The sequence below is a fragment of the Hyperoodon ampullatus genome (assembly GCF_949752795.1).
Source record: "Hyperoodon ampullatus genome assembly, chromosome: 4".
Lineage (NCBI taxonomy): Eukaryota > Metazoa > Chordata > Mammalia > Artiodactyla > Ziphiidae > Hyperoodon > Hyperoodon ampullatus.
In genome coordinates, this window is record NC_136917.1 from 6,178,275 (window position 1) to 6,201,624 (window position 23,350).

Here is a 23,350-nt window from a genome sequence, read left to right on the forward strand (position 1 = left end):
TGAATATGTAGATTGTTTTGGGTAGTATAGTCATTTTTACAATATTGATTCTTCCAATCCAAGAAGATGGTATATCTGTCCATCTGTTTGTATCATCTTTCACTTCTTTCATCAGTGTCTTATAGTTTTCTGCATACAGGTCTTTTGTCTCCTTAGGTAGGTTTATTCCTAGGTATTTTATTCTTTTGGTTGCAATGGAGAATGGGTATGTTTCCTTAATTTTTCTTTCTGATCATTCGTTGTAAGTGTATAGGAATGCAAGCAATTTCTGTGCATTAATTTTGTATCCTGCTACTTTACTATATTCATTGATTAGCTCTAGTAAATTTCTGGTAGCTAGGGTTCCCTATGTATAGTATCATGTTATCAGTAAACAGTGACAGATTTACTTCTTCTTTTACGATTTGGATTCCTCTTATTTCTTTTTCTTCTCTGATTGCTGTGGCTAAAACTTCCAAAACTATGTTGAGTAATACTGGTGAGTGTGGGCAACCTTGTCTTGTTCCTGATCTTAGTGGAAATGGTTTCAGTTTTTCACCATTGAGAACGCTGTTGGGTGTGGATTTGTCATATATGGCCTTTATTATGTTGAGGTATGCCTATTATGTAGAGGTATGCCCTCTATGCCTACTTCCTGGAGGGTTTTTATCATAAATGTGTCAACACCCATTTTTTCAAAAGCTTTTCCTGCATCAATTATCATATGGTTTTTATCCTTCAATTTGTTAATATGGTATATCACATTGATTGATTTTCATATATTGAAGAATCCTTGCATTCCTGGGATAAACCCCACTTGATCATGGTGTATGCTCCTTTTAATGTGCTGTTGGATTCTGTTTGCTGGTATTTTGTTGAGGATTTTTGCATCTATGTTCATGAGTGATATTAGCCTGTAGTTTTCGTTTTTTGTGACATCTTTGTCTTTTTTTGGTATCAGGGTGATGGTGGCCTCGTAGAACGAGTTTGGGAGTGTTCCTCTCTCTACTATATTTTGGAAGAGTTTGAGAAGGATAGGTGTTAGCTCTTCTCTAAATGTTTGATAGCATTCTCCTGTGAAGCATCTGCTCTTGAGCTTTTGTTTGTTGGAAGATTTTTAATCACAGTTTCAAATTCAGTACTTGTGATTGGTCCATTTATATGTTCTATTTCTTCCTGCTTCAGTCTCGGAAGGTTGTGCTTTTCTAAGAATTTGTCCATTTTTTCCAGGTTGTCCATTTTATTGGCATACAGTTGCTTGTAGTAATCTCTCATGATCCTTTGTATTTCTGCAGTGTCACTTCTCCTTTTTCATTCCTAATTTTTTTTTTTTTTTTTTTTTTTTTTTGCGGTACGTGGGCCTCTCACTGTTGTGGCCTCTCCCGTTGCGGAGCACAGGCTCTGGACACGCAGGCTCAGCGGCCATGGCTCACGGGCCCCACTGCTCCATGGCACGTGGGATCCTCCCGGACCGGGGCACGAACCCGTGTCCCCTGCATCGGCAGGCAGACTCTCAACCACTGCGCCACCAGGGAAGCCCTTCATTCCTAATTTTGTTGATTTGAGTCCTCACCCTCTTTCTCTTAATGAGTCTGGCTAATGGTTTATTAATTTTGTTTATCTTCTCAAAGAACCAGCTTTTAGTTTTGTTTTTTTTTTGCGATATATGGGCCTCTCACTGTTGTGGCCTCTCCCGTTGCGGACCACAGGCTCCGGACGCTCAGGCCCAGCGGCCATGGCTCACGGGCCCAGCCGCTCCACGGCATGTGGGATCCTCCCGGACCGGGGCACAAACCCGCGTCCCCTGCATCGGCAAGCAGACTCTCAACCACTGCGCCACCAGGGAAGCCCCAGCTTTTAGTTTTATTGATCTTTGCTACTGTTTTCTGTGTTTCTATTTTATTTATTTCTGCTCTGATCTTTATGATTTCTTTCCTTGTATGAACTTTGGGTTTTGTTTGTTCTTCTTGCTGTAGTTCCTTTAGGTGTAAGGTCAGGTTGATTATTTGAGATGTTTCTTGTTTCTTGAGGTAGGCTTTTATTGTTATCCACCTCCCTCTTAGAAATGCTTTTGCTGCATTCCATACGTTGTGGGTCATTTTGTTTTCATTGTCATTTGCTTCTACGTATTTTTTGATTTCATCTTTGACTTATTCAGTGATCTTTTGGTTGTTTAGTAGTGTATTATTTAGCTTCCAAGTGTTTGTATTTTTTAGTTTTTTTTTTTTCTGTAATTGATATCTAGTCTTATAGCATTGTGTTCGGAAAAGATATTTGCTACAATTTCAATTTTCTTAACTTTACCAAGGCTTGATTTGTGATCCATGTTATGATCTATCCCAGAGAATGATCCATGAGCACTTGAGAAGAAAATGTATTCTGTTGTTTTGGGATGGAATGTTCTATAAATATCAAGTAAGTCCGTCTTGTTTAATGTGTCATTTAAAGCTTGCTTTTCCTTATGTATTTTCATTTTGGATGATCTGTCCATTGGTGAAAGTGGGGTGTTAAAGTCCCCTACTATGATTGTGTTACTGTCGATTTCCCCTTTTATGGCTGTTAACATTTGCCTTATGTATTGAAGTGCTCCTATGTTTGGTGCATAAATATTTATAATTGTTATATTTTCTTCTTGGAATGATCCCTTGATAATTATGTAGTGTCCTTCTTTGTCTCTTATAATAGTCTTTATTTTAAACTCTCTTTTTTCTGATATGATAATTGCTACTCTAGCCTTATTTTGATTTCCCTTTGCATGGAATATCTTTTTCCATCCCCTGACTTTCAGTCTGTATGTGTCCCTAGGTCTGAAGTAGGTCTCTTGTAGACAGCATATATACAGGTCTTGTGTTTATATCCATTCAGCCAGTCTATGTCTTTTGGTTGGAGCATTTAATCCACTTACATTTAAGGTAGTTATTCACATGTATGTACCTATTACCATTTTCTTAATTGTTTTGGGTTTGTTATTGTAGGTCTTTTCCTTCTCTTGTGTGTCCTGCCTAGATAAGTTCTTTTAACATTTGTTGTAAAGCTGGTTTTGTGGTGCTGAATTCTCTTAGCTTTTGCTTGTCTGTAAAGGTTGTCTGTTGAATCTGAATGAGATCCTTCTGGGTTGACTAAGCTTGGTTGTAGGCTTTTCCCTTTCATCACTTTAACTATGTCTTGCCACTCCCTTCTGGCTTGCAGAGTTTCTGCTGAAAGATCAGCTGTTAACCTTATGGGGATTCCCTTGTATATTATTGGTTGCTTTTCCCTTGCTGCATTTAATATTTTTTCTTTGTACTTAATTTTTGATAGTTTGGCTAATATGTGTCTTGGCATGTTTCCTCTTGGATTCATCCCGTATGGGACTCTGCACTTCCTGGACTTGACTGACTATTTCCTTTCCCATATTAGGGAAGTTTTCAACTATAATCTCTTCAAATGTTTTCTCAGTCCCTTTCTTTTTCTCTTCATCTTCTGGGACCCCTATAATTCGTATTATGGTGCACGTTTAATGTTGTTCCAGAGGTCTCTGAGACTGTCCTCAATTTTTTAAATTTATTTTTCTTTATTCTGCCCTGTGGTAGTTATTTCCATTATTTTATCTTCCAGGTCACTTATCTGTTCTTCTGCCTCAGTTATTCTGGTATTGATTCCTTCTAGAGAATTTTTCATTTCATTTATTGTGTTGTTCATCATTGTTTGTTTGCTCTTTAGCTCTTCTAGGCCCTTGTTTAACGTTTCTTGTATTTTCTGCATTCTAAGATTTGGATCATCTTTACTATCATTACTCTGAATTCTTTTTCAGGTGGACTACCTATTTCCTCTTCATTTGTTGGTCTGGTGATTCTTTACCTTGCTCCTTTATCTGCTGTGTATTTCTCTGTTTTCTCATTTTGCTTAACTTACTGTGTTTTGCATCTCCTTTTTGCAGGCTGCAGGTTCATAGTTCCTGTTGTTTTTGATGTCTGCCCCCAGTAGGTAAGGTTGGTTCAGTGCATTGTATTGGCTTCCTGGGGGAGGGGACTGTTCCTGTGTTCTGGTGGATATGGATGGATTTGTCTTTCTGGTAGGCAGGACCACATCTGGTGGTGTGTTTTGAGGTGTCTGTGAACTTAGTATGATTTTAGGCTGCCTCTCTGCTAATGGGTGGGGTTGTGTTCTTGTCTTGCTAGTTGTTTGGCATGGGGTGTCCAGCTCTGGAGCCTGCTGGTCGTTGAGTGGAACTATGTCTTAATGTTGAGATGGAGATCTCTGTGAGAGCTCTCACTGATTGATATTACGTGGGGCCAGGAAGTCTCTGGTGCACCAATGTCGTGAACTGGGCTCTCCCACCTCAGAGGCTCAGACCTGACACCCGGCCGGGGTACCAAAACCCTGTCAGCCACACGGCTCTATAACTCTACCAGTGCAGTTTTTGCTTTGATAATTCCTATCCACATGGAAAATGAGTTATGTCCGAAAGGATTCCACTGGAGGTGCCATTTGCACAAGTCACAGGTCTCAAGTGATACACTTTGGCAGGAATATCACGCAAGTGATGCTGTGTTCTTCCTACTGCATCATATCAGGGGTGCACAATTTCAGTGTGTTGCATTCCTTGTGATGTTAACTTTGTTTACTTGATTCATTTGATGAAGTGGTCTCTGCCAGATATCTTAGCACTCAGAATCTAAGATCTGGTTGCTAAGTGGGCTCCTTGCTTTGGGATGTTGCCACCCCCAGTCCCTCTCAGTGGTTAAACCTCAGATGATGGTGGCTTGGATGAGGGTGGCAGAGGTGGTAAGAAGTGGGGGATTCTGGGGAATTCCCTGACGGTCCAGTGGTTAAGACTCTGAGCTTTCAGTCCCAAGAGTGCAGGTTTGATCCCTGGTCAGGGAACTGGAGGCTCTTGGGAAGAACCTGCTTCTAAACTCATTCAGGTTGTTGGCAAAATACAGTTTCTTGTGGCTATGGCTCTGAGGTCCTGTTTCCTGGCTGCTGGGAGCTGGAGGCTCCTCTCTGTTCCTACAGACTGCCTGGACTCCTTTTCTTGTCTGCTGATTTTTAATATATACTGCCATTCTTCAGTGAAGAAAAATATCCTTGGATTGGCCATGGCCCTCTGGTAATGACTTTCACTGGGCTGATAGAGTTTGGAAACCAATTTGCCAAAATAGCCTCCAGAAGCAGCCAGTACCTATTGCTCAAATGGAATAATGTGCCCTGCTGAAAAGGGGGTATGGTCACATGGAAGAGTTTGTTAATTCAAGAGTGATAATGGAAGATGTTTAAATTAACAAGGCCAATTGAATGGCCTAGCAAGACATGCACAGCTGTGTAATAAAATGCCATCAACTGTTACACCAGCCCATCTGCTTTCTAATAAGGGGTGGAAGAGGAGGTGAAGCCCTAGTTTACTGAATTTGGAAGTGGTCAGAACCTCTCCACCTTAACCTATTCTTCCATGCATTGTCACTGTGATAGAAGGCCAGTTGAGGACTTGTACATTTAAGGGTCAGGCAGGATGTGCCTGCAGAGGAATTTTTGGTCTAAAAGATTGGCTGACCTGTGATATGAACTGTTAGTATGTATCTTGACTAATAAGAAAAAAGTTAATACTGCCCTGAAACTCCAGATATGGGACACTTTCCTCTGTGCTTGCATAATCTCTTCTGTTAGTACTCAGTCTATTTAATTTAAATTATCTGTTAAGGAATCTATCTCCTATACTCAACTGCAGGTTCTTATTTAAACAGAGAGCATATATTTTTCAAACCTGTAACCATGGCTTGGAGTGGAAAGGTGGTAAATACCAGGTATTTAGTACATCTGTTGAGATGGAATAGAATTGCGTTCGGCAAGAGGCCTTATGTGAACAGCAGGAAGGAGGCCTTTGGGGCTGATGGCACACAAGCTCCTCGGGCAGACATATACCCATACACATGGCATTGCTGTTTTGTTCACAGGAAGTCAGGAAGAATCCTCTGAGCTTATCTAATGTACAAGATTTTTAAAACCACTACTAGATGACATTTTAAAAGCATTTCCTGTGTGAAGCCAAGTGCTTCACAAGCATTATCTCATTTAATCCCATTTTACAGATGAAGGAGCTACAATTTAAAGAGGGTAAGTGACTTGCTCAAATGTCAGAAATGAGATTTTAACTAAATTCTCTTTATACTGGAGTCCAATTCCTATTACTGTATTTACCACCTCACAATATTATTAATGTCATTATTTTTAAATTATTCTAAAATACTACGGATATATGTCTGCAATTATTCCTCTCAGTGTATCCACACTCCTTTGCAATATAATGTTGCGGCTCTTTTCAAGAAGAGGTAAAATATCTCCCCATACCTTGAATCTGAGCTGCCCTTGCCACTTGTTTTAATCAAAGAAGCAATGTTGAGCCAGTTCTGAGCTTGGGTTACTGGAGGGTTGGCAACTTCCCCTGGCTCTTTTGGAGTCCTGCCGTCTCCATGGGAACAGGCCTTGGAGAACCCGTGGAGGATGACGGACATGTGACCCTCTCACCCCATCACAGTATTCAGCACGTGAGGATCACACATACAGGCCTGAGCCTGGCTCAGAGCAGCAGAACCTCCCGGTTGACCTGTAGCCTCCTGAGCAATAATAAACAGTTTTTATTTTAGTAGATCAGGTTTTGGGGCAGACTGTTAAGTAGCAAAAGCTAATGGAGAACACTAGGTTACAGAGAAAACAGAAAAGCAAACATTTGTCTTTACAGAATGGAATCTATACCTGTATTTCTAGGTTAACATTCATACTCACAATTGGGCACTGCTTCAGAGAATCTCCAACTGGTTTTATGAATATTAGAGGCTGAGCTATATGGCATAACCCAAATCAGGAGATCTACCTAGATTCCTGTTCCAGTGTTGCAACATATGAGCTGTACAATTTGGGCAGATCATATATGCTTTAGAGCTCAGTTTCTAAAGCTGAAAAATAAAGTTGTTTTTTTCTAAAACAGCCATCCTCAAATTTCTGATCTCAGAACTCCTTTATACTCTGAAAAATGACTGAGACCTCCCAAAAGCTTTTGTTTGTGTGGATCATGCCTGTTTATACTTACCATGTTACAAACTGAAACTGAGACATTTAAAAATAATTATTCCAACCACGAGATCACTGAGGAAATCAAAAGATACCTAGAAACAAATGACGATGAAAACACAACGACCCAAAACCTATGGGATGCAGCAAAAGCAGTTCTAGGAGGGAAGTTTACAGCAATACAAACCCACCTCAAGAAACAAGAAAAATCTTAAATAAACAACCTAATCTTACACGTAAAGCAATTAGAGAAAGAAGAACAAACAAACAGAAAAACCTCCAAAGTTAGGAGAAGGAAAGAAATCATAAAGATCAGATCAGAAATAAATGAAAAAGAAATGAAGAAACCAATAGCAATGATCAATAAAACTAAACACTGGTTCTTTGAGAAGATAAACAAAATGGATAAGCCATTAGCCAGACTCATCAGGAAAAAATGGGAGAAGACTCAACAGAAATAGAAATGAAAAAGGAGAAGTAACAACTGACACCACAGAAATACAAAGGATCATGAGAGACTACTACAAGCAACTATATGCCAATAAAATGGACAACCTGGAAGAAATGGACAAATTGTTAGAAAAGTACAACCTTCCAATCACAAGCACTGAAGTTGAAACTGTGATTAAAAATCTTGCAACAAACAAAAGCCCAGGGTCAGATGGCTTCACAGGTGAATTCTATCAAATATTTAGAGAAGAGCTAACACTTATCCTTCTCAAACTCTTCCAAAATATAGCAGAGGGAGGGAAACACCCAAACTCATTCTATGAGGCCACCATCACCCTGATACCAAAAACAGACAAAGATATCACACAAAAAAAGAAAATTACAGGCCAGTATCACTGATAAACATAGATGCAAAAAACCTCAAAAAACTACTAGCAAAGAGAATCCAACAGCACATTAAAAGGATCATACACCACTATCAAGTGGGGTTTATCCCAGGATTGTAAGGATTCTTCAGTATACACAAATCAATCAATGTGATACACCATATTAACAACTTGAAGGATAAAAACCATATGATAATCTCAATAGATGCAGAAAAAGTGTTTGAAAAAATTCAACACTCATTTATGATAAAAACTCTCCAGAAAGTGGGTATAGAGGGAAACTACCTCAGAAAAATAAAGACAATATATGACAGACTCACAGCCGACATCATTCTCAATGATGAAAAACTGAAAGCATTTCCTCTAAGATCAGGAACAAGACAAGGGTGCTCACTCCCACCACTATTGTTCAACATAGTTTTGGAGTTTTAGCCACAACAATCAGAGAAGAAAAAGAAATAAAAGTAATCTAAATCAGTAAAGAAGTAGAACTGTCATTGTTTGCAGATGACATGATACTATACATAGAAAATCCTAAAGATGCCACCAAGAAACTACTAGAGCTAATCAATGAATTTGGTAAAGTAGCAGGATACAAAATTAATGCACAGAAATCTCTTGCATTCTTATACAGTACCAATGAAAATTCAGAAAGAGAAATTAAGGAAAACTCCCATTTACCACTGCAACAAAAAGAATAAAATACCTAGAAATAAACCTACCTAAGAAGGCAAAAGACCTGTATGCAGAAAACTATAAAATACTGATGAAAGAAATCAAAGACGATACAAACAGATGGAGAGATATACCATGTTCTTGGATTGGAAGAATCAAAATTGTGAAAATGACTCTACTACACAAAGCAATCTACAGATTCAGTGCAATCCCTATCAAACTACCAATGGCATTTTTCACAGAACTAGAACAAAAAATTTAACAATTTGCATGGAAACACAAAAGACTCTGAATCGCCAAAGCAATCTTGAGAAAGAAAAACAGAGCTGGAGGAATCAGGCTCCCTGACTTCTGACTATACTACAAAGTTACAGAAATCAAGACAGTATGGTGCTACCACAAAAACAGAAATATAGATCAATGGAACAGGATAGAAGGCCCAGAGATAAACCCATGCACATATGGTCACCTTATCTTTGATAAAGGAGGCAAGAATATACAATGGAGAAAAGACAGCTTCTTCAATAAGTGGTGCTGGGAAACCTGGGCAGCTACATGTAAAAGAACAAAATTAGAACACTTCCTAACACCATACACAAAAATAAACTCCAAATGGATTAAAAACCTAAATGTAAGGCCAGACACTATAAAACTCTTAGAGGAAAACATAGGCAGAACACTCTATGACATAAATCACAGCAAGTTCCTTTTTGACCCACCTCCTAGAGTAATGGAAATAAAAACAAAAACAAACAAATGGGGCCTAATGAAACTTAAAAGCTTTTGCACAGCAAAGGAAACCATAAACAAGAAGAAAAGGCAATCCTCAGAATGGGAGAAAATATTTGCAAATGAAGTAAATGACAAAGGATTAATCTCCAAATTATACAGCAGCTCAGGCAACTCAATATTAAAAAAACACACAACCTAATCCAGAAAATGGGTGGAAGACCTAAGTAGACATTTCTCCAAAGAAAACATACAGGTTGCCAACAAACACATGAAAAGATGCTCAACAGCACTAATTACAGGAGAAATGTAAATCAAAACTGAAATGAGGTATCAAATGACACTGGTCAGAATGGCCATCATCAAAAAATCTACAAACAATAAATGCTGGCGAGGGTCTGGAGAAAAGGGAACCCTCTTTCACTGTTGGTGGGAATGTAGATTGATACTGCCACTATGGAGAACAGTATGGAGGTTCCTTAAAAAACTAAAAATAGAACTACCATATAACCCAGCAATCCCACTACTGGGCATATATACTGAGAAAACCATAATTCAAAAAGAGTCATGTACCACAATGTTCAGAGGAGCTCTGTTTATGATAGCCAGGACATGGAAGCAACTTAAGTGTCCATCGACAGATGAATGGATAAGGAAGATGTGGTGCATATATATACAATGGAATATTACTCAGCCATAAAAAATGAAATTGAGTTATTTGTAGAGAGGTGGATGTACCTAGAGTCTGTCATACGGAGTGAAGTAAGTCAGAAAGAGAAAAACAAATACCGTATGCTAACGCATATATATGGAATCTAAAAAACCGGTACTGGTGAACCTAGTGGCAGGGCAGGAATAAAGGCACAGACGTAGAGAATGGACTTGAAGACACAGCAGGGAAGGGAAGCTGGGACAAAGTCAGAGAGTAGCATTGACATATATACACTACCAAATGTAAAATGGCTGGCTAGTGGGAAGCCGCTGCATAGCACAGGGAGATCAGCTTAATAGTTTGTGACGACCTAGAGGGGTGGGATACAGAGGGTGAGAGGGAGGCTCAAGAGGGAGGGGATATGGGGATATATGTGTACATAAAGCTGATTCACTTTGTTGTACAGCAGAAACTAACAAAATATTATAAAGCAATTATACTCCAATAATGAAGGAAAAAATAATCTTCCAACAAACAAAAGTCCAGGACCAGATGGCTTCACAGGCGAATTTGATCAAAAATTTAGAGAACAGTTAACACCTACATATCTGAAATTCTTCCAAAAAATTGCAGAGGAAGGAACACTCCCAAGCTCATTCTATGAGGCCACCATCATCCTGATACCAAAACAAGACAAAGATATCACAAAAAAAAGAAAATTAGAGGCCAATATCACTGATGAATACAAACGCAAAAATCCTCAACAAAATACTAGCAAAGGGATTCCAACAACACATTAAAAGGATCATACACCATGATCAAGTGGGACTTCTCCCAGGGATGCAAGGATTTTTCAATATCTGCAAATCAATCAGTGTGAAACACCACATTAACAAATTGAAGAATAAAAACCATCATGTCAATAGATGCAGAGAAAGCTCCTGACAAAATTCAACACCCTTTTATGATAAAAACTCTCCAGAAAGTGGGCACAGAGAGAACCTACCTCAACATAATAAAGGCAATATATGATAGATCCACAGCAAACATCATTCTCAATGGTGAAAAACTGAAAGCATTTCCTCTAAGATCAGGAAAAAGACAAAGATGTCCTCTCTTGCCACTATTATTCCACATTGTTTTGGAAGTCTTAGCCACGGCAGTGAGAGAAGAAAATGAAATAAAAGGAATCCAAATTGTAAAAGAAGTAAAACTGTCACTGTTTCAGATGACATGATACTATATATAGAAAATCATAAAAATACCACCAAAAAACTACTAGAGCTTATCAATAAATTTGGTAACATTGCAGGATACAAAATTAAGGCCCAGAAATATCTTGCATTCCTGTACACTAACTATGAAAGATCAGAAAGCGAAATCAAGGAAACAATCCCATTTACCATCGCATCAAAAAGGATAAGATACCTAGGAATAAACCTACCTAAGGAAACAAAAAAACTGTGTTCAGAAAACCATAAGATACTGATGAAAGAAATCAAAGATGACACAAACAGATGGAGAGATATACAATGTTCTTGGATTGGAAGAATAAACATTGTGAAAATTACTGTACTACCCAAAGTAATCTACAGATTCAATGCAATCCCTATCAAATTACCAATGGCATTTTTTACAGAATTAGAACAGAAAATTTTACAATTTGTATGGAAACACAGAAGACCACGAATAGCCAAAGCAATCTTGAGAAAGAAAAACAGAGCTGGAGGAATCAGGCTTCCTGACTTCAGACTATACTACAAAGCTACAATAATCAAAAAAGTTTGGTACTGGCACAAAAACAGAAATATATATTGGTGGAACAGGATAGAGAGCCCTGAGATAAGCCCACTCACCTATGGTCACCTAATCTATGAGAAAGGAGGCAAAAATATACAATGGAGAAAAGACAGTCTCTGCAATAAGTGGTGATGGAAAAACTGGGCAGCTACATGTAAATGAATGAAATTAGAACACTCCCTTACACCATACACACAAAAAAACCTCAAAATGGATTAAAGACCTAAATGTAAGGTTGGGTACTATAAAACTCTTAGAGGAAAACATAAGCAGAACACACTTTGACATAAATTGCAGCAAGATCTTTTTTGCTCCACCGCCTAGAGTAATGGAAATAAAAACAAAAATAAACAAATGGGACCTAATTAACTTAAAAGCTTTTGCACAGCAAAGCAAACCATAAACAAACTGAAAAGACAATCCTTAGAATGGTAGAAAATATTTGCAAACAAAGCAACCGAGAAGGAATTAATCTCCAAAATATATAAACAGCTCATGGAGCTCAACAGAAGAAAAAAAAGACAATAAAAAAATGGGGGGAAGATCTAAATAGATATTTCTCCAAAGTAGACATTCAGATGGCTAAGAGGCAGATGAAAAGACATTCAACATCACTAATTATTAGAGAAATGCAAATCAGAACTACAATGAGGTATCACCTCATACCATTCATAATGGCCATCATGAAAATATCTACAAACAATAAATGCTGGAGAAGGTGTGGAGAAAAGGGAACCCTCCTACACTGTTGGTGGGAATGTAAATTGATACAGCCACTATAGGGAACAGTATGGAGGTTCCTCAAAAAACTAAACATAGAGCTACCATATGATCCAGAAATCCCACTCCTGGGCATATATCCAGAGAAAACCATAATTCAAAAAGATATATACACCCCAGTGTTCATTGCAGCCCTATTTACAATAGCCAGGACATGGGAGCAACCTAAATGTCCATCAACAGAGGAATGGATAAAGAAGATGTGGTACATATATACAATGGGATATTACTCAGCCATATAAAAGAACAAAATAATGCCATTTGCAGCAACATGGATGGACCTAGAGATTGTCATAGGAGTGAAGAAAGTCAGACACACAAAGACAAATATCATATGATATCACTTATATGTGGAGTCTACAAAGAGGGTACAAATGAATTTATCTACCAAATAGAAATAGTGTTACAGATGTAGAAAACAAACTTATGGCTATCATGGGGTAAGGAGGAGGGATAAATTGGGAGATTGGGATTGACATATACACAGTACTATATATAAAATAGATAACTAATAAGGACCTACTGTAGAGCACAGGGAACTCTACTTAATACTGTGTAATGGCCTATATGGGAAAAGAATCTAGAAAAGAGTGGATATATGTATATGTACAACTGATTATCTTTGCTCTACACCGGAAACTAATGTAACATTGTACATCAACTATACTCCAATAAAAATTCTTTAAAAATTAAAAAAATAAAAATATTTATTCCTCGATTTATTTAAAATAATAATAATGATCCTATTACATGTTAATATAAATAATATTATGAATAATAATGATACTTTACAAAACAGAAAGTATTATTGAGAAGAGTGGCACTGTTTTATATTTTTGTAAATCTCTTTAATGATTGGCTTAACAGAAGATAGCTGGATTCTCATATTTGCTTTTGCATTCAGTGGTTGTGATAACATGTTTCATGTAGCCTCTGGAAAACATGACTGTACGTTTTGAAAGAATGAAAGTGAAGAAGGCAAATAAAGTCTTGGTATTATTATGAAGGGAGCTCTGACCTCAAGGACACTCCAAAGGGGCTTCAGTGCGCCCACACTCTCGACCACACACTGTGAATCACTGTTTTAGAGGATCTCTAATCTGAAATTATGTTATTTAAGGAAAACTCCAAATAATTCATTTTAATGTAAGTTATTAAGAATTACCCCAAACCAGCAATTTTCTCTAGATTAGAAATAAAAATAATTTTCTCTTGAATAGCTAGGAATCTTGAAAGGTCATTTTTCTTCCTTAGACTAAGTTAAAAAATATATATATATGTGAAATTATTAAAATTAAGTGCAAATCATTTGCTTCTTCTTTGGTGAAGTGGAACCTGGGTATTTAAAAAAAGGAAACTAAAGCACTTTTATACAATGGAAGCTACTGTCCACCCAACCCAGTGAAAGGTATATATACGTGAATAAAGTGAACTTCTGACTCTCACTGGCCTCTAAAAGCCTATGCAAATTAATTCATATAAATAAGACCCTGAAAGTGACTTCATTAGTGCAGGCTAAGGAGTTAACATTTGGGGCTTCTAACATGGAATAAAACATTTCCCTCTTAAAAAAAAGAGTTATATAGAAAAACAGCTCAAGTAATGCCTAAAGCCTTGACCAATATTTATGCAAATCTGCTCTTTTCTAAACTATTGATTATATTCCTGGCTTGAGAAAAAAATTTCTCTAAATCGAATTTTTTTTTTAATGTTGACACCAAAGATGAAATACATGACATGTGGAAGACACTGAAAACTAAATAATTATCAAGATATAACCCAAATTCAGCCAAGCTGAGTTCAGCATCCTTCAGTTTATATAGCTCTTTTTTTCCAAGATGAATACAGAATTAGCATGCTCTGGTGATTTTAAAGTTACGTCCACTCATTCTTTGATATTCCTACCCACAAATGGTGGAGCTTTAATTCCCCTCTCATGGAGTGTGTGCTAGATTTAGTGATGCACTTCTAGGATACAGAACACAGCAGAAGTGACGGGATGCCACTTTTGAGATTAGGTTATAAAGAGCCTGAGGCTTCTGTCTTAGATGTACTCTCTTTGTCTCTTCTCTGTCCCTCTCTTTCTTTCCTTTTCCTCTTCTTCAGACTCCTTGCTCCACCATGTCATGAACTGCCCTGTGAAGAGACCCACGTGGTGAGGAACTGAGGAGGCCTCCAGCCAACAGTCAGAGGAACTGAGGCCCTCAGTCCAACAGGAACATTGGGAGGAACCTGCCACAACTCTGTGAGTGAGCTTACAAGCAGGTCCTTGCCTAGCTGGGCCCTCAGATGAGACCACAGTCTTGAACAACAACTTGACCACAACCTCATGAGAAACCCTGAGCCAGAATCACCTAGCTAAGCCACTTGTGATTCCTGACTCTCAGAAACTATGATATAATAAATTGTTTTAAACTGCTAAGCTTTAGGGTAATTTGTTACCCAGAAATAAAAAAAAAAATAAACCTGCTATCTTGCAACTGCACATGGCCCAGTAGAACAAACAAATGTGTTTTCATTCAAATACTGTCTTTTTCCTACTATGTCTCTAAAGCCTAACTTCTCTAAAAAAGTGAATAATGCCACCTATATTTTCCATATTGTTCTGAGAACTAGAGAAAATGCTTGCAAAGCAATTAGCATACTGATTTAATGTTACTTAATAAGGATAATGTTATTATCCTGATTACTGATATCAATAGTTAAAGCCAAGATTTTACTCTAATTTGAAAAGATATATGCTCCTTAATGTTTATAGCAGCATTATTTACAATAGCCAAGATATGGAAGCAACATAAGTGTCCATCAACAGATGAATGGATAAAGGAGATGTGGCATGTATATATACATTACTCAGCCACAAGAAATAATGAAATTTTGCCTTTTGTAACAACATGGATGGACCTACAGGGTATTATACTTAGTGAAGTAAGTAAGATAGAGAAAGACAAATATTGCATGTTATCACTTATATGTGGAATCTAAAAAAGAAGCAAACAAATGAGTATAGCAAAACAGAAACAGACTCACAGATACAGAGAACAAACTGGTGGTTACCAGTGGGGAAAGGGGTGGGAGGATGGGCAAGATAAAGGAAAAGAATTAAGAGATACAAACTACTAGGTATAAAATAAATAAGATACAAGAATATTTTACATAGCACAGGGAATATAGCCAATTTTTATAATAACTTTAAATGGAGTATAATCTATAAAAATATCAAATCACTATGTTGTACACCTGAAACTAATATAACACTGTAAGTCAAATATACTTCAATTTAAAAAAAGTTTTTATTTTTTAATTTTACATAATTTAAAAATTAAGTTTCCAAATGTAACTTTTAGGTTCAATTCAAGTTAGAAAACAGTTGTTCATTGACTATGCAAAAGCTACTAAATACTCATTCTGAGGGATGCAGGTGGGTAAGTTGGTAAATCAAGTACTGTTTATTTTAAATAAATAATAGGTACAATCTTTAATACATGATAGAGCAATATTCCTTCTCTTGGAGGGTCTGAACAGAGCAGCAAAGGAAGGAACTGATTTAATGGTTATTTGTCTCATATTACCAGTACCTGAGTTAAAACATTTGGTAGTCAAACAAGGGCTAACATTTTCAAATGCTTTAGGGGTCAAGCAAATTGGGTAATATTTAAGTCCTGAGGACAATGCTGAACTGGAGAGCATGCTCCCATATCTGAAACAATTCAAAGTCAAGAACTATCACCAGAAACAGTGACATTGTACTGGCCAAAACAAAACACACAAAAAAAACGTGTATTCTGGATAAATTTGTCACCTGAATCCAAGAGTTTCCATCTTAAAAATCACAGAAGCACATTTCCATACTTGTGGAGTAATCTGATGGGCACGGGTGCCATTACGTTGCTTTCCAAATTGGGTAAAGCCACTTTAGTTAGAAATGTGGAAATCCCTTCTTTCCACCATTTGTTATTAATAGACACAAGAGCTTTGTGCTTATCCTAACCTAATGGTAACTGGGTCAGTGATTTCAAACCAATAAATACCAAAAGTAAACATATTTTTCAAGATGGTGGGGGTATTTAAGTGATTTGTGAAAGCTGTTGCCAGCCTCCTAAATTGCAGCTCTAGCATTTGCACTTTGAATATTTATAATCTAGCTTGTCCAAGACAAGTTGTTTGAATGTCTGAAAAATAGCTAAGGCAATACCTTTGATTTGGCAGCAGGGTCCAATGTACATGGTGGCTTATACTAATCCTACTAGTGCAAATCAACTTTTTAATTATAATTTTTCTACATAGAATTTGGTTATTCTTCAGTATCCAACATTGAAGCAAACTCTCTACAAAGATTTAATAAAGCAAAACAAACAAACAAAAAACCAAATTACTAAAACTTACTTAGTCCCCAAGGATGTGCAGTTGCAGATAATAGGGCAATTTTCTGACTGGAGGAGAACTCAAATGATTTTCAAGTTCAAGGGGCAGTTTTCTCCAAACCATATAATATTTATAGAACTGTGGTTTTATAGTACAAGTGGTTTCTGTGATGAGAGGGAAAAATACAGGACTAATATTACCAACACAGCAAATTGGTATTTAAAACAATAGCTCTAGGACTTATGGAGTACTTTACCTAAGGAGTGTCCTCAAATTTTAGTAAGTCAACACATCATATTCAGCACTTGTTAAATATGCCTATTCCTGGGTCCTTCCGACAGAGAGGCTAACTGTGTAGGCACATTAATAAATGCACCAGCTGATTCTGATGCATGGACCACACTTCCATGCATGGAGAGAACCTCTGCTCTAGAATTTGAAAAATCCCTTAAAAAATTCAAGAATGTCCTAGGACATATATATCTTTGTGTGTTCTTAGATGTGGGGTATCCAGGGGACTATGGGACTCTATAATCCTGGCATCAATATCTGAGACAATGGACCTCTCCTCTGGCTTAAGGCATCTATACCTGCAAATTTGTCACTTCATTCCATGTCCAAAATAAAACTCTAGATGTACTTTGGGCTCTACCTTCAAAATATATCCAACTAATTCCATTTCTCACTACTAATATAAGCCATGTCTACACCATTTCATGCTTGCAAAAACTGCCCTAGCTGCCTAACTGGTTTCCCAGATTCAATTTGTATTCCCTTGCAATCTACAGTAGGCAGTGAGCTTTAAAAGAATAACTCTGACCATGTCACTCTGCTCAAAATCTTCCAATGGCTTCCCATTTTACTTTACAAATAAAACACACAAACCTCCTTACATGATGGACTCTGATCCTGCCTATCTCTCTGAAGTCATCTTTTACTCTTACTGTGTTCTTTTAGCCAAACTATACTGGCCTTCTCCTTGCTCTTTGAGCACCAGAAGCTCATTCCTGTCTCGAAGTCTTAGCACTTGCCTCACACTACCTTCCCACAGATCTTCACACGGGTGTTCTTATTCCTCATCCAGGTTTCAGCCTCATTGACCTCCTCATAAGCCTGGCCTCCTTGTTTTATGCTGAGATGTCAACCTGATTCCTCACAACAGTAGCTCCCTACCTTTTTTTTTAACATCTTTATTGGAGTATAATTGCTTTACAATGGTGTGTTAGTTTCTGCTTTATAACAAAGTGAATCAGCTATACATATACATATATCCACATATCCCCTCCCTCTTGCGCCTCCCTCCCACCCTCCCTATCCCACCCCTCTAGGTGGTCACAAAGCACTGAGCTGATCTCCCTGTGCTATGCAGCTGCTTCCCACTAGCTATCTATTTTACATTTGGTAGTGTATATATGTCCATGCCAATCTCTCACTTCGTCCTAGCTTACCCTTCCCCCTCCCTGTGTCCTCAAGTCCATTCTTTACATCTGTGTCTTTGTTCCTGTCCTGGCCCTAGGTTCATCAGAAACTTTTTTTTTTTTTTTTTTTTTTAGATTCCATATACATGAGTTAGCATACAATATTTGTTTTTCTCTTTCTGACTTACTTCACTCTGTATGACAGACTCTAGGTCCACCCACCTCACTACAAATAACTCAGTTTTGCTTCTTTTTATGGCTGAGTAATATTCTATTGTATATATGTGCCACATCTTCTTTATCCATTCATCTGTCGATGGACACTTAGGTTGCTTCCATGTCCTGGCTATTGTAAATAGTGCTGCAATGAACATTGTGGTACATGTCTCTTTTTGAATTATGGTTTTCTCCTACATTTTTACCTTGTTTAATTTCTTTATAAATGATCATTCACAAATGAGGTTCTCTATTTGTTTATTCCATTGTCTGTCTGTACAATTTAATGTACATTCCTATAGGGCAGGAATGTGGGAATGTGTCTATTTTGTTCACTGAGGTATATGAAACACCTAGGATATTGCTTGATACATGGTAGGTACTAAATAAATGTTTTTGAATTAATAAGTAAACCCTGTTGATTAACATCTAAATAATCGATATCATTGGTCTCATCACCTGCATATGTTGAAAAATAAACCAAACCACCCACCCGGGCCAAAAACATCTTCACTAGGTATGAAGTTTAAAATCTATCAGATTAATAACTGACTTTTTAAAAGTATTGGAGACAAACCACATCAAACATACATAAATACACAGACAGGAAGACATCCTGATGGTTCTTTATTTAGATGTGAGCTTTGCTACTTTGTAATAGGTACAAGAGTGTGTGGAGGATTATTTAGCATTCACACTACAAGGAAGAGATCCTCTCAGTTCATGCTTTATACAATGGTAATACTTTCATAAAGAGTCTTATTTATGTCACAAAACTGTTTTACCTAAAAATAGACTTCTATTATTCACTTGTTGACATATTAGTTTAGTTCTCATTTCTTATTTTGTTGTCAGTCTCAAGTTTCTCCAACATAACAAGGCATCATGGTAGATACATGGTTTTAACAAATAAAAGAAGGATGAGGTAAATAAAATTTAAAACCAGAGTTTAGAGCCAAACATAAATAGGATCAGATGAAGGAAAAGGAAGATTGATGTTTTGCTACATTTTAAAATTTTGCAAACCTACTCAAATTTAAGCAAGTAGATTACTGAATAGGCTAACTGGACACCATATTTTAAGATTTGTTGTAACAAAGAACCATCAGAATACTTTAATTTTTTTTAGGTAGCAATGTGATCTAGGAGACCCTGTATGATCTAAATCTGTCTTCTATCTATTTTTACAATTTATGCTAGAGATACAGCATATTAAAGAGGATGACAATAGTGGATAAATTTAGGGTTCTCTACCCACCCAAAGCCAACCTCAGTGGGAACTGCTTTCCTCCACAGCCCCTGCTGAACCTGGACTGTACCCCCTTCTCAGCCATGGCTGATTATACTTTGTTAGATGTTTTGGCTGGATCAATCATATTCCTTTGCTAAGAATCTGAAATCCAAATATTGAGAGATTAAGTCAGTATATTTATCAGTGGAATATGAAAAGGTCACGATTTAGAAAGGGAGTGGAGAATAGAAACAAAGAGACCGTAACTGGCTATAAGGAAATATAGGAAGTCAATATGTAGAGATAGAACAATGAATTATAGATATGATGGGAAAAGGTATATGAGACTCCAGAGAAAATCAGAGAGAGGCATGGACAGAGAGGTACTCTGGTTCCTAAAAGCCTAGTTTAGGTCTCCAGTTCCCAAAGAATCCTGGACATCCTTGGAATCCTGGATTTTCTGAAATAATCTTAGACAGCCTTTATGGGGATGTCTCTGAGATTGCTTATTGTGTTCTCATTCAATACATATGTATTGAATGCTTATTATGTGCAGGAATGGTTCTCAGGATTTATGTCACATTGGTTAATAAAAAGATTTTTTTTTTTTAAATCTTATTCATTTATTTATCTTTGGCTGCATTGGGTCTTCATTGCTGTGCGTGGGCTTTCTCTATTTGCGGTGAGCGGGGGTTACTCTTCATTGTGGTGGCTTCTCTTGTTCCGGAGCACGGGCTCTATGCGCGCGGGCTCAGTAGTTGTGGCACGTGGGCTCAGTAGTTGTGGCGCACGGGCTTAGTTGCTCCACGGCATGTGGGATCTTCCCGGACCAGGGCTCGAACCCGTGTCCCCTGTGTTGGCAGGCGGGTTCTTAACCACTGCGCCACCAGGGAAGCCCAATAAAAAGATTTAAAAAAACACCTGCCCTCACTGAGAATACATTCCGGGGTGGGGTGGGGAGGACAGACAATAAATAGTAGGCATAACAAACAGGTGAATTATATACTATGATAGAAAGTAACATGATTTCTATGTACTATAGACAAATAGAGTAAGGTGAGATTTCTATGTGCTATAGACAAGTAAAGTAGAGTAAGGTGAGAAGTCTGCGGAGTCTTGGAAGGGCACTTAGGTTGCAATTTTAAATAGGATGGTCAGTGAGGCTTCATTGGAAAGCTGACATATGAGCAAAGACTCAAAAGTGATGAAGGACTTAGCCATCAGCTTCCCTATGAAGCCGAAGAGCACTTTCGGTAGAGAGAACAAACAGTGCAAAGGACAAAAGCTGCAAGATGTTTGATGTACTGGAAGAACAACGAGACACCCAATGTGGCTGGAACAGAATGAGCAAGGTGAATGAACAGGAGATGAGGTCAGAGAGGCACTGGGGAAGGGGAGGCATATAACATGGAATCATGTAGGCTACTGTTTGGAATTTGGTTTCTACTCTGAGTGAGGGCTTTGAGCAGAGAAATGACGAGATCTTACATGTGTATTAAGAGAATTATTCTAGCTTTTATGTTGAGAAGGATTTATATAGGAGTCAGTAAAGTTTAAAGAAGGGAAACCAGTCAGAAGACTCTTGCAGTAGTCCAAGTAAGAGATAATGGTATCTTACAGTGCAGTGGATGCAAAAGAGGTGGTGAGAAATGAGGGAATTTAAGATATATTTTGAAGTCTCAGATAAAAGGATTTCATGTAGGATGTGAAAGAAAGAAAGTAGACAATTATACCCCAAGTTTCTGCCCTGAGCAAATAGAAGGATGAAGTTGGCATTAAATGAGTTGGGAAAGGCTGCATGCATTATAGGTTTTGGAGAGAAGGAGTTCAGCTTTGGACATGCAATTGTATACATACAGTCTTATGTCTGGGAGAGCAGTCTGGATTGGAGATAAATATTTGGGTGCAATCAGCATATTGGTGATATTTAAAGCCATGAAACTTTATGAGATAGCCTAGAAGTGAATGAAGATTGGGAAGAAATCCAAGAACAGACTCCTGGTGTGCTCCTGTATTAAGAATTCACCTTGAAGAGAAAGAAACTGCAAAGGAGACTGAGAAAAAATTAGAAGTGAGGTAAGAAAGAAACCTACACAGAGTGTGGTCAATGAAATCAAAGGAGGAAAATGTACAGAGGAGAAGGGAATAATCAACAGTGTCAAGTGATCCTGCTGTAACAGGTCACACAAGATGAAAATCAAAGAGTGTCCATTTGAGTTAGCAATGTGAAGGTCATTGTCAAGCATGACAAATGCAGTTTGGGTGGCATGGTGGAAGAGAAAGGCAGACTGGAATGGCTTTATGATAAACTGAGAGAATTAGTGACTAAAGAAATTTTGCTACAAAAGGGACAAAAGAAGTGGCATGGGAGCTAGCAGGGTTCATTGGGTAGAAGAAAGATTTTTTTGGTCAGAAATAACAATGGCATGCTGCTAATATTGATGGGCATAATCAGCAGAGAACTAAAAATGGATGAAGTAGGAAAGAGAACACAAATTGCTGGAGTCATCCCCTTGAGTGGGCAAGATGAAGGAATTATATTTAGATAGAAGCATGACAACAGCAGGGGTAAAGTAGATGTGTGGGTGTGAATGTTGGGAGGTGGGTAGGTGTAGTGGGCGTATTCTATGTTCTCCTATGATGATTCAGTTCTCTTAGTGAGGTGGGAAGGAAGATCATTAGCTGAGAGTGGTAATGGGGGAGGAGGTGTTAGGAATGTAAGAAGAAGTGAAGAAGGCAAGAAGAAGAAAGGGTTATTGAATGGACCAGGCAGGTATAATATTATCCAGCAGCATTAACGGTTTACTTGAAGCTTGTGGTCACGAATTTAAATGTAGACCAGTCATTGTATCTTTTATCTGAGCTAGTTTAAGTGAGCTGTTTCTTTGTATCCAAAAAGCCTTGACCAGAATATAAAATTACATGGAAAACAGTTTTGCCTCCTGGGAAATCTGTAGGTGGCAACTTTTTATTTTGATGTTTTAATAATGAAAATCTAGGACACCATTATATGTCACTGTCTTTTTTTACATTGGAAGGGGGAAAAAACCCTAACTAATCTTAGCCCACCTAAGCAGACTTAATCCAAATTGTTAAGGATTCACAAGTTAGATGTACAGGAAAAAAATATATGCATTCAAAACTCAAGAAGAGGGGCTTCCCTGGTGGCGCAGTGGTTGAGAGTCTGCCTGCTGATGCAGGGGACACGGGTTCGTGCCCCCGTCTGGGAAGATCCCACATGCCGCGGAGCGGCTGGGCCCGTGAGCCATGGCCGCTGAGCCTGCGCGTCTGGAGCCTGTGCTCTGCAACGGGAGAGGCCACGGCAGTGAGAAGCCCGCGTACCGCAAAAAAAAAAAAAAAAAAACTCAAGAAGACAATTTTTGAAATATTTGCTATTTTGCCTGACCTGTGTCATTTCTCCAGTCCTCCACTATTATGCAGCACTGACAATATATAGTTTTAGGACCTCTGCATAACAACATTGATAAAGTTCTATAAACTTCAAATTTGTTTCTTTGTTTTAAATAGCACTGTAGCTAATTTTGAAATGAAATACCTTTCAAGAACACAAAATTGCATCTTGCTATAGAATGAATGTTTATGCCACCCCACCCCCCCATTC

General features: G+C 37.9%; 1 protein-coding gene across 2 annotated transcripts in view; it reads right to left on the reverse strand.

Annotated features, from left to right (window-relative positions):
* Positions 1-23,350, reverse strand: part of GABRB2 (gamma-aminobutyric acid type A receptor subunit beta2) — a gene marked incomplete at both ends in the record, with an annotated part of 285,391 nt that overhangs the window by 66,171 nt on the left and 195,870 nt on the right. The window lies entirely within an intron of this gene.